The 16,758-nt window shown below is 45.5% G+C and overlaps 1 pseudogene; it reads left to right on the plus strand.

Annotated features, from left to right (window-relative positions):
* Positions 1–9,509: 9,509 nt before the first annotated feature.
* On the plus strand, positions 9,510–9,646 carry LOC146012743 (U2 spliceosomal RNA; annotated as a pseudogene).
* Positions 9,647–16,758: the final 7,112 nt, after the last annotated feature.

The raw sequence follows: 16,758 nt of genomic DNA on the forward strand, positions 1-16,758 counted from the left end.
TGGAAAAGATGGCCCAGTGCTGTATCGCAGTGGAGGAGGTCCGGGGGGTGAGCACTATAGACAGCGAGTCCCCAGCGGAAGTGATGGCTTCTACGCTTGAAGGTAATTATTTGCCAGGCCATAAGTAGATGTTTTAGATTTGGCATGGAATGTGTGGTAATTGGTAATTTCTCGTTCAACAGCATCCCCAACGCTTGGTCCAGATTCTCTTGAGGAGGTTGTGGAGTCTGTGCCACCTGGCCCCAGTAGCAGGCCCGTGCAGCAGCAGCCGCCGGGATTGTCCGCGGCTGAATTGTCCATGTGGGGCCGTGTGCTGGATAGTATTATGCAGCAGGGAGACTCGGCATCAGAGCGGGTGCGTAGGGCCGAGGAGGTGCTGCAGGGTTTGACCACCAGCCAGCAGAGTATTGCTGAGAGCCTGCAGGCTATGAGTGCCAGCCAGCAAGCTATGAGTACCAGCCATCAAGCTATTGCTGCTAGCCTGCAGGTGCTGGCTGATCAAGCCCTGCGGCAAAATGACCTCCTCCTCCGCCATAATGAACTTATGGTGGAGCTAGTTAACAGCAATAGGGCCCTAATGTCATCCGCTTCGGGTGCATTACCAACAGCATCACTCCCTGCTGCCAGAGGGGGAAGAACATCCACCCCCTCACCAGCATGTGCTCCACATGAGCCACCATCGGACTCTGGCTGTGGACGAGGCCGAAGAGCTGCTGCACGTGGCAAGGAGCCTGCCAGGGGCAAACGTGCCCGCAAATGAACTTGTGTCCCCATTAATCTCCACCGTTATGTCTTCCCAAATCTTCCATTGAGCTGTGTGTGTCAGCATCCTGTGTCCAAATCCGTGCCCAGGGTCACCACTTTTGCCCGCGGTTCAAATGTCATGTTTGGTTCACCTGTTGCCCTGTTTCGGCTACCATTACTGTGTGCTGTACTTGAAGTGTTGGTGCTGTACTTTTGTTGTGAAGCCACCTGATGTGTTCCCAATGATTCTGCTGTGGCTATTTATTATATATTATGTCATTTTTGTCCTGGTATGGTACCATTTGTTTTGTTATGGTTTTGAAATTTGTACCAAAGTTTCTTTAATAAATTTTATGTTGGCCCCCCAAATGTCTGTATTAATTGATACATGCAGAAGTGCCATGTGTATTAATATTAAGTTGTGTGCATTATTTGCAGTGTAAAAGTGTGTAGCATTGCAGCATGTAAAGTTCCCTTTAAGCTGCAATGCTTCCAATTGTAGCAGTGAGAAGCGTGTAATTAACAAGTAATGGGTAAAGTATGTGATTGTATTGGGTTCAGGTGACATTGGTTGAGGTGCGTCCGTCCTGATTATGCGTTCCGATTGCCTAGCGCATGACCAAGTGGTGTCCGCAAAGCAAGAGTAACCTTTTGTACACCGCACATTTCTTCACTTTTTGTTCGCGTGCATTCGGCGTGCTGTCCGAATGCACGCATACCAAAATATGTGTACTCCCCCGTGTCCGCCCATGTTTCCGCCCACTTTGAAACTACGCCCCTGTGTCATTCCGCATGACGCCCATAACACACCCATATTGGCCGAATGATTGCGGTGCACATTTCTGTACGGGATTAGTGAGAACAAGTATGGAGACCATGCGTGGCACATGCGCGTAGCGTTCTCCACGCATGCGCAGACGGCTAAAAAACGCCATCCGAAAGAATTCGGGAATATCCGCACCGATCAGAATAAGGGCCATAGTATGAAATGGGCATCACGTGTGGCTTTATGTGTAATGGATATTACGAAGTTTGCTAAAAGGTGCAAAGGGAATTATGGTGTGTAATGCCATGCACCTTTTGTGGTGCCCTGCCTCCTTTCATAACTTTGCATAACTAATTGCTTTACTTTTCCATACCTTCACTTTTAAATTTCCACTTAGAGCACTGATATGATCTATATATGATTGCACATTGCAATCCAGTCTTGGGCACTAATATTAAACCCAGATCACACTGATATGTGCCTTAATGATCATAATGTTATTTATTTTTTACTTTTAGTGGTAGAAATTCAGTAGTTTTGTGATATTTCAGATAATGTCTAATAAGCCTTAATGGGACATGTGAAACCAAAAGGTTTTTGGTCAATGGAACCTGGCTAATGTCCTGCCTACAAAAATAAAATTCATTAATACTTCATTAGTGATAAGCCTCTGCTACCTAGAGCTGAAGACATGTGGGCATCTGAGTACAGTTAAGTGTTTTCAGCTTTAAAAAGGAAGGTGGCTGCTATCAGTGAAGACCTCTATTAGCTATTCTAGAGGTCTAATCACTTCTCTTTGGTTATTATTCATAGCAGCTGTACATGTGCATATATTTATGCACTGCTATTTAATTACATGCATTTGCAAGTAATAAGCGAAGGTACTGCTTGCTACCAGATGTGATGTGGTATATGTGTCTAGATATTTGGCAAAGCTTAAAAGTCTTGTTGTACAAAACAAAATCGTTAATATATGCACATTCTCCATTCCTAGCATCTAATTTAAATATCTCTTCTTGCAAAAAGAAATATAATATTCATGGATAGTCAGAATATCAGTGTGTTTATCATTCAGCAATTGGAATCTCCTGGGTAAACACCTGTTGCAGTGGCGCATGCAGGGGGGGGGGGGTTCTGAGTACCCAGAAACCTCCACATGAATCTAAGGGGCCTAGGCTGAAAGCTGAGGGTCCCCTCTTTCAATGGGTACAATAATTAAAAAAATCGGCCCTGGGGAACTGGAGATATCTGACTTCAAAGCAGTGGTCCCCATCCAAGCCTGTTAATTGCTCTTCCAGTCAGATATTTCAGGTTCTTTCTGACTTAGAGTTTTTCTGAGGGTATATTCCAAAATCTGGGACTCTCCCCCAAAGGACTCTAGTAGCTTGTCTCTACTTTGCCCAGAACCAGATAAATCAGCCTTTCAGCAGCTGGTTACTGCTCCAGCTCCACACACCTGGTATGTAGTTTTCTTTTCTCGTTGGCAGATTGCTCTGCCTCCTGAATGCTGATCCCCTAGTCCCCAGTACCATTTGGTAGGTGGGATTCTCTAGTTTTTAATTCCATTAAAGGCTTAGAAATCTAGTTCCGGGAAATGGAGATATCTGCAGTCAAGCAAGCTGTCCTCCCACCAGAAAATTATGAATAATAAGCCCACTCCACTATACACCCCTCCTCTGCATATTAAACATCCTCTACCACCCTGGAAGTTATGTATCAGGACCCCTTCATTCATCCCAATGCCCCCTTCTCCCACCTGAACTCCCACCATCTGTGCAGTAAAGGGGTAATCATAGTACTCCCCACCCCTACCGCTGGAGGATAGGTAGGGGCCCCAATACATTGCTATGCCCAGGGGTCTACACTGCTGTTATATATATATATATATATATATATATATATATATATATAAAGTTATTTATTATTATTATTATTTATATACATTTGGTCTATCTATAATACTTTAAATGACCAGCATATACTGGGTCACCTAAGTGTCCATCTCTGTGCTTTGCTCCGCCCCTCTCTGGAAACCCACTTCTGAAAATCCTGCGTTTACCCCTGTGTTGGTACAACAGGTTTTTTTATCTTCTGATACTATTAAGCGAATCACAGCCAGTGCACCAACAGTGTCCTCGGAGCGCAGATCTCTACCGGTATTTTACTTTTGATGTTTCTGAGGTTTTGTATACTGTTCATCAGAGCCTGGATTTGAAGGTTGTGTCTCTGCATTCATTGCATTCATATGATACAAAGGGGGGAATTTGGAAGGGTGGGAGGAAATGGGGGGCAAGCAGAGAAGGGGTGAGTAAAGTTTATGGGGGGCGAGGTAACAGGTGGAAGGAGAGGGTGGGGAGAGGAGGCAGATCTCATTCTTATCTTACCATGATCTGCAGGCATTTCGTTCCATGGCACTGACCTCATGGTTTTCCTGCTTTCCGGCATCCTGGTTCACAGTTGCTGCTGCTTGTCTAGGTCCCCAGCCACTGCTGCTGGCTGCTGCTGAGATCTCAGTTGTGCAGCCCAGTCAGGGGGGGGAGAGCGGCCGGAGTGGGCCGATTCTAATGTATTATGGGCTGGCCCACCGGGAAAACGCCCAGTTTCCCGCCAGGGCCAATCCGCCCCTGGTAGTGGGCTAGAAGACTTCAGAAGGTCTGGCAGAGAAAAGTCCAGGTCTTCCAGGTCTACCCCAGGCTATGAGCAGGTAGGACCCAATTTCTGAGCGAGAAAGTAAGGCCGCTTCATAATGCCATTGGAGATCAGAAAGAGATAGGCCGACTAAACATTTAGTATGAGAATCTGCTTTAGACCAGATGGCGAGGTTTCCATTTTCATAGGAAACATTAGCTGTTGCGAGGGATAGCGTATGGGTTGGCTTGGAACAGATACATCTGTTTCTACTGCAGTTACGCTACTGGGTTCTCCTCACAAAGTGGCTCCTGGCACACATTGAGGGCAGCTCTGTAAACTGTAAACTGCTGGGTCCTGAACCTGGCAGTACATATTAAAAATAAAAATTGCTCCACTGACATGAATCTTACAGGTATTATCTGGGGTCTGATGCCCGAAAACAGGTACTGGGTTTTTGAAATGGAAGGTAGACTTCCCTGACCTCACAATGAAGATTTTAGCTGCAAATTTGCAATTGAACAAGCACCTAGTTTCAATGTCTTATGTTGAGATGCACCAGAAAATATTACATAGCTCCTACTTCACTCCCAAACAGAAATTTCTTATTGGTAGTGCGCCTGTTATAAATGTGGTATGGCCAAGACTTAAAGTGGTCATGCAGAGGTGGGGGAACTCATTTATCTATGCCACCTATTTACCCCCCACCCCCCATTATGCAGAGACAGGGCCAGTGGTAGGGTTTTTGGCATCCCCGTGCAAACTAGAATGCTTTTCTGTGATAATTACTGTGCTGGGCCAATGTGGAGGTTAAAATGTTCCACCTCAGCATTAGAGGTGGTGGAACTCAGTTCCACCTCATTCCCCCTCACTTTAACCTCTGGGTATGGCGGAGGCGGGTCTTGTGCATTGTTTATGGTCCTGTCCACGAGTTCAATCTTTGTGGTTCCAACTTCAAACTTATATAAACAATATGCTACAGATTAGGTTGAGTTTTGATAAATCATCGGTATTCTGGGGCAGTTATTCTACTACGGGCACACATAAATTGTCTAACGGTAACCGCACATTACTTGTTATGTTGACTGCCGCTGCCAAAAAGGCTATTCTATCCCAATGGATTGCACCTGACCCTGTCCCTATAACCTTGGTACATCCTAGACTTTTCAACATGTTCTCCGTGGACTAGGCTAATGCCTCTTTACAAAGAGAGAAAATGACAGAGAACTTTTTTGACACATGGCTTCCCTATGTTCTTACTTTATCTGTTGTACTAAAAGAAGCCCTGAGAAAATGCCGCCAACTGACCTCATGGTAAAATGTAGCTGTTATTAGCTCCGATGATTAATTTTGAAACATAAGCGACTTACAACGTTTTTCGTCTTCTTCTTTTCTTAGTAATACTAAAAGTATTAGGAATATGGTACCTGTATAGTATCATGATTTATCTTTGAATTATTGTCTTGTTGTACTTGATACGCATTTCTTTCTTTTGTACGAATATAATTTACTGCATTTATGAATCAGTTGTGTAATTATTGTATTCACAAAGTAAACCTGTCAATAAAACTTATTTTTAAAAAAATGGGCTGAAATCGCCCCGTGTGTAGGCTCCATAAGAGGAATAAGATCTCAGAATTCAATAGATTAAACAATTCTTGGTTCCTTGTTTGTCTTCCATGTTCCATTAGTGTGCTAATCTTGTCATGGGTATATAAAAAGAAAAGAATACCACAATGTGTAATAAATTACTTAACAGTCTTATCATGATAGTCTATTGAGTTTTTATATTTTTCAATGTGTTTAAGAGGTTGTTGTTTGGAATTCTTCAAAGCGTGAGAAAACTTCTGATAAAGATGTCAATTTTAAAGAAATTAAGTCCTATGACTTATGCATCGTTAGGATGGAATGCCGCAGTTACACTTATAAAGGTGTAGTAAAGTGCATCAAGGTTTCTTTTGTGCCCAGTATATGGTGTATTTTTGACAGATTGTGTCCTGAGATGTATGTTGAAGAAGAGAGAATTGTGCCTATTGAGGTAACACACTTCACTTACATTCATATTGGCGTGATGAAGCACATCAAGGTTTATTTTAATAGATGTTGTTTAGTGCAAACCATTACTCATGCTAAAAGCTGTGCTATCCCTCATATAGTGGTTTCTTTAGAACGGACTCGTTGTAACTTCTCCTTCCAAGGATGCAGTGCGAAGTCAACATGTGCAGTACCTCCTCAGGGGAATGCTTTTTAAAAGATAACCTGTCTTTTTGCCTTGATCAACATGCAGAAAAATAATTACATTCCGGGATATCTAGTGAACTAATCTAAATCACAGCTCATACTCCTGTATTCATATTCTTCCTAGAATACAAGTACACCTAAGATTCAACATTAATGTAAAAATAAAACAACAAATTTTATATTATATATACAGGAGGCTTCATAACCTCAATTTATGATCGATTGTTTAAAAAAAAAAAGAAAACATCCCCCAGTGTTCCTCAACTGTAGTATGACCTGTCTACATGGTGGTCTCAGCCTTTTATGGCTGGGCAGGATTGCATTGGTAAAAAAATAAATTATTTCAATAGTTTTCTCTATTTCAAATCCTTGTTTTATCTAAGTATAAATTCCATACTCAAAGGTTGCTATTCAATTGTTATCGCTGGCAGATGCCCCTCTAATGCTCTCGATGGAGCTATTAAGAGGTGCCCCATATGGAGCTGCTTAAGTGCTCAAATGGCAGTTTTCATGTTGTGCCAGTTAGTTTATTCACTAATGAGCAAACCTGCGATCTGCCATAACTTTAGACCAGTGGTTCTCAACCTCGGTCCTCAAGGACCCCCAACAGTGCACCTTTTCCAAGTCCCCACACAGAATCACAGGTGAATTAATTAGCTCCACGTGCGATCTTTTAAAATGTGTCAGTCAATAATGAGTACACCTGTGCAACTGCCAGGAGACTTGAAAAACGTGCACTGTTGGGGGTCCTTGAGGATCGAGGTTGAGAACCACTGCTTTAGACCGCAGATCAGGTGGCAATAATGTTTGAATTTTCTCCAAAACTCAATGAGCTGCTGGCATGCTTCCTGTCCTTCTTTCTGACACTGAATAGATATTGTGCACATGCGCACAGCCTCTATTCACCGCTGCTCTGCTAAGTGCCCCTGTCTCTCGCTAAGCAGAGCACTCCCCCCCCCCCCCCCCCCCCCTCCACAGGACAATGCTGCTGTGGGTGAGACATAGGGCAGTCACAAAACGACTATATAAAATTTTATATACATACATAAAATGACACCAATATAGTGTAGATAAGTGCGCAGAGTATCTCTTCGCTTTTTTCACTCCCCTAATATGCCCACTGTGCTGCACAAAAATAATAGTTGTCACCACACCCATCCCAACATCCAGTCACATTATCCATACCTTTAATCAAATGCTGAGAACTTATTCTACAGGGCTCGAAGCACTGAGTCTTTCACTTTTTTTTTTGACACATGTGTTTTCTGGTTGTGGCATAGTATCATTTGCATTTTTTTTTTAATAATTACATTTTCTTATCAGGAGCTATTCTCTTTCTTTCCTTCTTTCATATTTAATTTTTTTCCTCACTTGTTCTCTCTTTCTGTCCTTTCATCTGCATGTTCTTCCCCTTTCCAGTTTCTGTTCTTTTCCCCCATTTTTTTAAATCTTCCTATCAAGAGTGTTATGTTAATCATCATTATTGTGATGTTGTAGTGTTTTCTAATTCCTCCTACGTGTATTCCTTATTTACCCTATTGTTGTAACCTAATAAAGATGTTTTGCACAAAAAAATTGTTCAAATATAAGTCTGACCTCCTAAACACCTGAAGGTGATGTCGAGGTCGCGTTTCATACACACCACAATAGAATGGTCTGGCCGCCATCTTGGTTCGCAGAGTTACGTAAATGGAGTATAGGAATCAGGTGAAATATTACTGCGAACCCCGTGCGCAGCCATACTATTACACATAAATTCATATTCCACACTTACATACTAATAAAATATAGATAAAGGGTTTTAATCCGCAGCACATAGCTTAAATGGTAAAACACGATCTTTCTTGTACATATTTCGCATCTGTGTGTTCCATCTCTCATGCGCAGCGCTCCGGTTCTGGTATAAAGTTTGCAACTTGTAACAGCCAAAAGTTATGGAACAATTACATATTTCATGGTCATTTTACCAGGAGGACAGTGTAACTGGAAGATCCGGATGTAACAGGTTTCACAGCTTGAGTTATGACCCCTATGATGATGCCTTAAGACAAAGACCGAGCTGCATTCCCCTGCACCAATCCAAGAGAAGCGACATCTGATCCTTTGACCAATGAAGACCCTCACTGCTCCCTCTACCTGGACACTATAAGAGGTTAAGCACAACCTAAACTCACTCTTACTGTGCTTCTTCTTCCTGGACTATATTCTGGACAGAATATAGGGAGCTCGGACCGGGTTTGCGCCAGCGCTTTTGATGAGACAGTAACTGTTGCCTTCCTGTATGTGAATACTGTATTGTGGCTGATTGTATTTATATCTGTTGTTTTTCCCCTGTTAGTTTAGAACCTATTTTGTATTGTATATTAGTCTGTATATCTTGTTATCTGCTTCTATATCTCTGTAACCCCCTGTTGTATGTTAGGGACAGAAATATATGGTACAGGGACTTTATCCCCTTGTTCCGGAATATATACATAATCTTGGCTTTTATTCGCAATAAGCGGAAAGGTTTAAAAGGGAAATAATACCTGATTTTGTACTTACATTTGAGTACTAAGTACTGCGAAGAGAAACCGCTTGAACGGTATTGGTATAGAGTGTCTTATACACAGACAAGATTCGCTACGCTTTGTTTGCCCGTAGCTAGGAACAAAAGGTTATAGGTTTACGGACACAGTACGTAACTGCGCACTTCACTTATTATCCATCGGTGTAATCTTATATAGACATTGATAGTGGCCTGGTGTATGTGTACACGCTTGTATGTTAAGGATTTTATACTGTAATGGACATAAACAAAAATAATTATATTTGTTTATAATAAATGTTCACAGAAGACATTAGCATACAATGTACATACATAATTACTCTAGTGTATGCATACAAGTAGACTGATACCCCTTTCATATAGCAAAACCGGATCAGATCAGGGATCTTGACCACTCTTTCAGAGTTTTAACATGAAACTCGGATCCCCAATTATAAATTATAATCTCTGTTTTATTGCCAGGACGGTCGACCCGGGTTATAAGCTTTGGTGTTTTAACACTGCACCTCTGTCTGGATCGACATATCATCAACCCAGCAATAAATCAGGTTCGAGGGCAGTGTGAAAGGAGTTTTATACAATATCGCTTCTCGGCCTTTTGGCTAAGATCAAGTGTAGTATCTGTTCTTATCAGTGGGTATGGACTGGCCTCTGGCAGAGAATAGAAAAAAGGCTGGACTGAGTAGCTGCTCTGATGGGCGGAGGGTGTGGGACCCCTCTTTTTTGCCTGGGAGTGGTGAAAAGTCTGGCTGAGTACCTTCACCTCTGCCAGTGGTAGGAGGTGTTGTTTCCGTAAACCCACTGGTGAGAGGGGGGAGAAACACTGGGCCTAGTAGTTTGACTCTCTTGACGGGGTTCGTAGCCCCCGAAGGATGAGACAGTGAAAGGCTCAGTCTAGTATCCATTCCCAAGGAGCGGAGAAAGGCTGCTACTGAGTAGATGGCTCCTGTTCCAGAGGTTCGTAGCCTCTGATGGGAAGACCGCGAAAGGCCCAGCTTAGTACCTTAACCTTGGGATCGGAGAAACACTGAGACTGAGTAGATTGCTCTTCCGAGGGGGTCGCAGCCCCTAAGGGAGTCAGTCGAAAAGCCCAGTGGAGTACCCATTCCCATGCCAGGGGCTGGAAAGTGCCCTACGATGGGAGCAGAGAAACACTTGGTTGGACGCTGATCGGTCGGCTGCCTAGGGCCCGAGGCTGCACTGTGCCCCCGGGGAAACTCGGGGGTGCTGAACCTGCACAGGTGATCCCAAAAATCACCTTGCACAAGTAAGCACTTGCACTGCGCACTTCCCCTTAGGTTAGGCTGCACGTCCTTACCTCGTCCTTTTGGATGGGGTAAGACATTTTTTCACACCCCCACCCCGGCCTTCTGGCTGGGGTCCTCTTTATTATATATTTATTTTCCTCTCTTCACGTTCGTGCACTTTTACACGTTTTCTGTTTTCTGTAGTGTGTCACTTTTTTTGGGTTGTGTGGTTGACCCTTTCGGGCCTTCCATTTCCCCAATGTGCCGAAGCTCTCGCCTTTTGGGGAGAGCTTCGGTCCCCTGAGGATGACCCCGAGCCGCAAGGCGGAGGGAAGTCTACTGAGGGTCTCTCCAAACCTTCGGGTGCGGAGGACCCACCATCCTAACCCTTCCGGGGGTTGAGGAATGAGGGTCTCTCTAAGCTTCGGCGAAGAGGACCCACCGTTCCCTATTTTCCCCTCTTCAGCCTTATGGTTGAGAGGGGTTAGGGGAAAAACGGGGCCCGTCTCCTTCGGGAGATGGCCCAATTCGATCGCACGGCCCCCTTTGCACATGTTTAGGCACAGCACTGGTGGTAGGGAGCACACCTTGGGCTCCTGAGTTTTTTTCAAGCTCAGGAGTTTTATACAACAAAGGTACTTGTTTCCTAGCAGGGCACCCAGTTTTCTTACGTATGCTACTGTACCGAAATTGCATCGCATGGGCCATTTGAGTGCCATGTGATGCGCTTTTTTAATGTAATTTATTCACTAATCTGTTGGCCCCAGGGGATCACATTGCATCGCACCTCCCGCAAAATTGCATACGATTTTATAGGGTGCCATGCCATTAGCTATACACTTGTATGACATACAATGAGGTTTTACTGACCCCCCACTGTCCACGCCACCCCGAAGCGTGGCGAGCGGCGGCAGAAGCCACACTATATAAATTCAACTCCACGCCGACGTGGATAGTGGGGGTATGAAAAGGTCGGGAGGCCGCGTTCCGATGCCGATTGCCACGCTTCGGGGTGGCATGGATAGTGAGGGGTGGCTCAATCTCAGTGCATCTCATATAAGTGTATAGTAAAGTAAATGACATCGCACCCTGTAAAATCGCATGCGTCCGCATGCGATTTTGCGGTGCAATCGCACCGCCCGTGGCAAAAAAGAGCAGTGAATAAATTACATAGGAAAATCGCATCGCACGCAAAAACTGCATGTGATGCAATTTGATTTTCTTATGCAGAATCGCTCGCAAAGCAATTTGCTTAGTGGGTGCCGTGCTAGGAAACAAGTACCCAACAAAATTGCTGCAGATAATTTCTATTAGATGCATATCACCTGAATAAGTAAATATTTGCCTGTGCAATTTGTGTAGAATCTCGTTAGGACACATGCTCCAATTAGAGCGAACCAGGTCCACATCCAGTGAAGGATTAAGCAAACCAGGTTCAAATTCACTGAAGGCTTTGGACCTGGCTTGTTTAATGCAAATGCACAATAGGACAAGCATAGGTTACAAATGAGCGAACATGTAAGTGTGTAGGACTGCAATAGTGTTAGCTATTGGGAGCTTTGTGAATAGGACATATTTACAGTCCATTGAATGTACTGGGGAAGGGTCACCTCTGCCATACAGTAGCCTGGGGTATCCCATTGTTAAACGGTCACATTCTAAAATGTTGTAAAATTCCACAGAAAACTGCAGTCGTTGGAGGATTTTTTTAATTATGCCCCAGAGACACTACAGATATGAGCATGAGACTGGATTGGTGCAGTTATGGTATTTCTGCAGTGCCAAAGAGGGTACCTCCAAAAATATATTGGTAGGTTAATTGGCTCCCAACAAAATGAACCCTACCATAAATGTGTGTACCTGTATTTGTTGACCTATAGAATGTCTCTCTAGACACTGTCTATCTAATATTCCACATACAACTAAAATATATATATATATATATAAAAATATAAATAAACAGAATTTCTTATTCCCGAAATCATCTAAAAAAATGAAACACAATAGAATTCAAAACAACCTAAGAATTGTCTCCTACCTCTACACTTATATTATCAGTGAATGTGACTACTCTGACCGCTACTATATGACATTGACGCAGTACTTATCTGCTTGCCCCCTGCACCCTTGTTGTGATGCTCATTTCCTGGTACACAGCGATAAGGCTTTTAAATAAAGTAGATTTATTACAGAAGAGGGAGAACTGCAGAAAAAGACAAATAGGAGCAGAAAGCGGATGAGAAGTTAGGTGTATGTAGGCCATACAACAGGTGAAGACGACAGTGTAAGACAAAGTGAGAGATAATATAAAAGCATAGTGTGCATAATTGGTTAGGTAAGTCAGAGATAAATGCTTCACACAGGGAAATGTGAGATAAGCAGTAGAGATAGTAGAGCGAAGAACATGGGCCCTTATTCTAGTTCACTCTTTCTGACAAATTCCTTCTTAGATGGACAAAACCATGTGCACTGCAGGGGGGCATATGTAAAATGTGCAGAGAGAATTAGATTTGGGTGAGTTATTTTGTTTCTGTGCAGGGTAAATACTGGCTGCTTTATTTTTACACTGCAATATAGATCTCACTTTGAAGTAAAACCCCACCCAAATCTCATTCTCTCTGCACAAGTTACATCTGCCCCACCTGCAGTGCACATGGTTTTGTCCATCTAAGAAGGAATTTGTCAGAAAGAATGAACTAGAATAACCCCCATGGAGAGGAATGTGGGAGACACGGGTCACAGAGAAAGTGGAGGGCAGTAAAAACATAGCAATGTGGGGGCAGTCATATGACGAGGGCTGTGGACAAATGGCACGCAGTTGTGCCACCATAACTTCTACCTGAAACTGAGCACTGCAGACTGTGGCACAGACATTGTGTGTAGCAGGAACCGGATGATGCCCTGACAGCAGCAGGCTCAGGGGCTGGGTTCCCTCTTGGCCCATGGGTGACAGTGACAAATGTGGCAAGCAAGCAGAGCAGGGCGGGTGACTTATTGCAGCTGCCAGCCAGTGACACAAACCCATTTGGAGCGGGAAGTGATAAATGTCCCACTCTGTTTAAACACAGGGAAGTAAATTCCTCCCGACAGCCACAGCTTGGCTCATTTAACCCTCTTCTGCCAGCCGTTATAAAGAAACTAATGCACATGAGTATGAACAAAGGAAAAGAGTCAGCTCCTGTGTCTAATGTGGACCCAAACTCTGTGGAATAAAGGGAGTTAGGTAGATAACCAAAAATAGAGAGGCAGAGAGAGGGACACACACAGAGAGAGAGAGAGAGAGAGAGAGAGAGAGAGAGAGAGAGAGAGAAGGTCAGAGAGCAACCAGAATATGAAGGGTGAATAAAATGGGAAACAAATTCAAAACAATGACATTACGGAAATCTGCGCAGTGATAAACGCTTGTGGCAGAGAACAGAGGGGAAATCTATACAACAGAAAGAAAGGATGTTAGGGGGAGAGGAAGAAATACAGAAAGAGAAGAAGCACTGACACCTGCAATATAAGAGACTCACATCCCAGACCTCAATTAACCCCTGGCCCACACACAGCAATTACCTGGCTGCCAATCACCCAGGAGCACCTATTTACCATTACAGAGAGACTGTCTGTGGGCAAAGTACGACCATACGCACTAGGATATCATCCACCACATACTAAAGAGACTACTGACTGCGACATCATGAATTAAGAGTGAAAAAGAAAAACGGAGGAAGAGAGATTAAATAAAGATAATGGAGCTTTGTAGAGATGCTTGGAGGAAAAAGACAGAGGAACATAGAAAGATAGCAGGGTCACTGCTAAATTCTCCTGAGCCACACAAATGCTATTGCATGTAACGTCTCTACTTAAGAGGTAATTGACAAATTCAGTATGCCTTCTGTGTCCCTCAGTAACAAATATAGGGGACAGACCAGAACATTTGCACGGGGACAGATGGTGGGTGTATGTGCATGCGCAGGGTCATATCTGCGCATGTGCATACACCGGGTGCGTGCGGCCACGGTGAATGCACTGTTCGCTGGGTGCACGCACCCAAGGCTGCGGCCAGGGGGCGTGGGATGGCGGCAGATAGTCGCGCCCATGGGAACGCCCAGGGTTTTATGAGCGTTTCCATGGTAATCGGGTCATGACATCAGCGCCGGGGGTGGGCAGCTGACATCACCAGATGTCAGCTACCCGCTTACTTACTCCCGAGGGCGCACGCAAATCTAAGTGACCTGAGAGTCACTGAGATATGCGTGCACGTTCCACATCGGGGATAATTCTGGTTGATTCACTCGGATGCAAATTTGAACCCTTTTGTGTCAACCAGAACCTGCCTTGTGTATGGTGTTATGTCCGCCCCTCCCTCGCTGAGTGTGTTTGCACGCAGGGCCTGCAAATCGATGTTTAACATCCATTCGTAGCCTATGGGTAAACACTCACATCATTCGATGATCGCCGACCATCAAATGATGTGGAACGTGCACACATATCTAAGTGACTCTCAGGTCACTTAGATTAGCCTGCACCCTTGGGAGGAAGTTAGCGGGCAGCTGACATCCGGTGATGTCAGCTGCCCACCCCCAGCACCCATGTCATGGCCAGTGGCGTAACAGAAAATTTTGCTCCCCCCCGCCGGGACAATATCGCCGCCCTCCCCCCGTTAAAAGACAAGACCCCCCCCCCCCCCCGGGGAGCTGGCAGGGGGGTCCATGCGGCACGGGGGTACCTGTGTTCAGGGAGAGCCTGGAGGTCCCTGCGGCACTGATTATGATGGTGCCGGGGTCCCTGCACTCCTACAGTGAAGTGGAAAATGCTGCGCTATCGCCGTGCGGCGGCGCGGGAAGCACTTCTGACTCTGAAAACACTGGGCGCATGCTGATTGGCTGAATCTCAGCCAATCAGTGTGCGGCCAGTGTTTTCAAAGTTAGAAGCGCTTCCCGCCCCACCGCACGGCGGTAGCGCAGTTTTTTTCACTTCACTGCAGGAGTGCAGGGACCCCGGCAACATCATAATCAGCGCCGCACGGACCCCCCTGCCAGCTCCCCGCTGCACCCACAAGCAGTGGGGAGCTGGCAAAGAAACAACAGCGCCCGCAGACCCCGGCGCCTCCCCGCCACCGCGTGGGCTGCGGCCCTATAGCTACGCCACTGGTCATGGCCCCATTACCATGGGAACGCCCAGCGTTTACATGGGAACGCCCATAGAATGCATTCTATGGGCATTCCCATGGGTGTGACTACATGCCGGTGCCCTCCCCCCCCGGCCGTGGCTGCATGCACCTGGTGTATGCACATGTGCAGAATGCTGCTGTGCGTGCGCCAAACATTGGTCCCCATGCGAAGGAAAGCCGGCTGCAAATTAACCAGAATAAGGTCCATCATTTGATGGTCGGCGACTATCGAATGATGTGGGTCTTCACCCACAGGCTGTGTATGGATGTTTATTTTAAAGATCCAGGCCCTGCGTGCGAACACACGCAGCGAGGGGCGGGGACACAGCATTCACCGGACAGGGTTTGATGGACTCGAAAAGCGGCGAATTTGCAGCCTTGCGAATCAACCAGAATAACCCCCATGATGTCAAGCACTACAAAGACTGTGCAGGAATACAGTAAATGTACCTCAAGAATAAACCAGGATAGTGTGGAGACAATTCACATTCTACATCATACAATAATCTGTCCAAAGCTGACAGGATTATTAACATACAGATCTGGTACAATATTAGTGCAAGAATACTTTAGAAATAATGTAAGTCAGGCATGTCCAAAGTCCGGCCCAGGGGCCAATTGCGGCCCGTGCTGTCATTTCAAGCGGCCCGCAGCCTCCAGCCAGAAGCGGGTGGAGCATCAGATGCGGGACACACAGCACTAAAGGTGGGGCCCCAGCGAGCGCGCCTTTACCTTGCTGTCTGCAGCAGTGAGGAGGTGCCGGCCGCCACAGTGAGATGTGTTTGGCGTCTTTCGGGTGAGTATGCATCCAATCCCTACAGCTGCAATTGTATATCACCCTCCTCCGCAATCACAGTGACATCAGTGTGTGGGGAGGGGGTACAGCAAGGGGGAAGCTTGCTCCCGTAACATGCAGAGTAGAGGAGGGCAGCAGCGGGAGCCCAAGCATCTCCTGTCCTTTCAGTTCCTGCTTTGCCTCTCCGTCCTCTGGCTCACACAGGGGACATACAGAGAAGGGAGGGGGCAGGCAGGGGGACATACAGTCAATGGGGGCAGAGTGGGGGACATACAGTGAAGGAGGGCCAGGCTGGGGGACATACAGTGAATGGAGGCAGTGATGGACATTCAGAGAAGGGGTACAGGCTGTTGGACATAGTGAATGGGAGTCAAAAAGTGAATGAGGGCAGATTGGGGGACATACAGTGAAGGAGGGTCAGGCTTTGGGACATACAGTGAATGGAGGGTCAGGCTTTGGGATATACAGTGAATGGAGGCAGTGATGGACATTCAGAGAAGGAGGAGCAGGCTCGGGGACATACAGAGAAAGATTGTCATGCAGAGGAATATACAGTGAAGGGGGCAGAGTGGGGGATATACAGTGAATGGGGGCAGGCTGGAGGAAATACAGAGAAGGGGGCAGTCTAGG

This window comes from Crinia signifera, chromosome 6 (genome assembly GCF_055691185.1).
Source record: "Crinia signifera chromosome 6, ASM5569118v1, whole genome shotgun sequence".
In the NCBI taxonomy this organism is placed as follows: domain Eukaryota; kingdom Metazoa; phylum Chordata; class Amphibia; order Anura; family Myobatrachidae; genus Crinia; species Crinia signifera.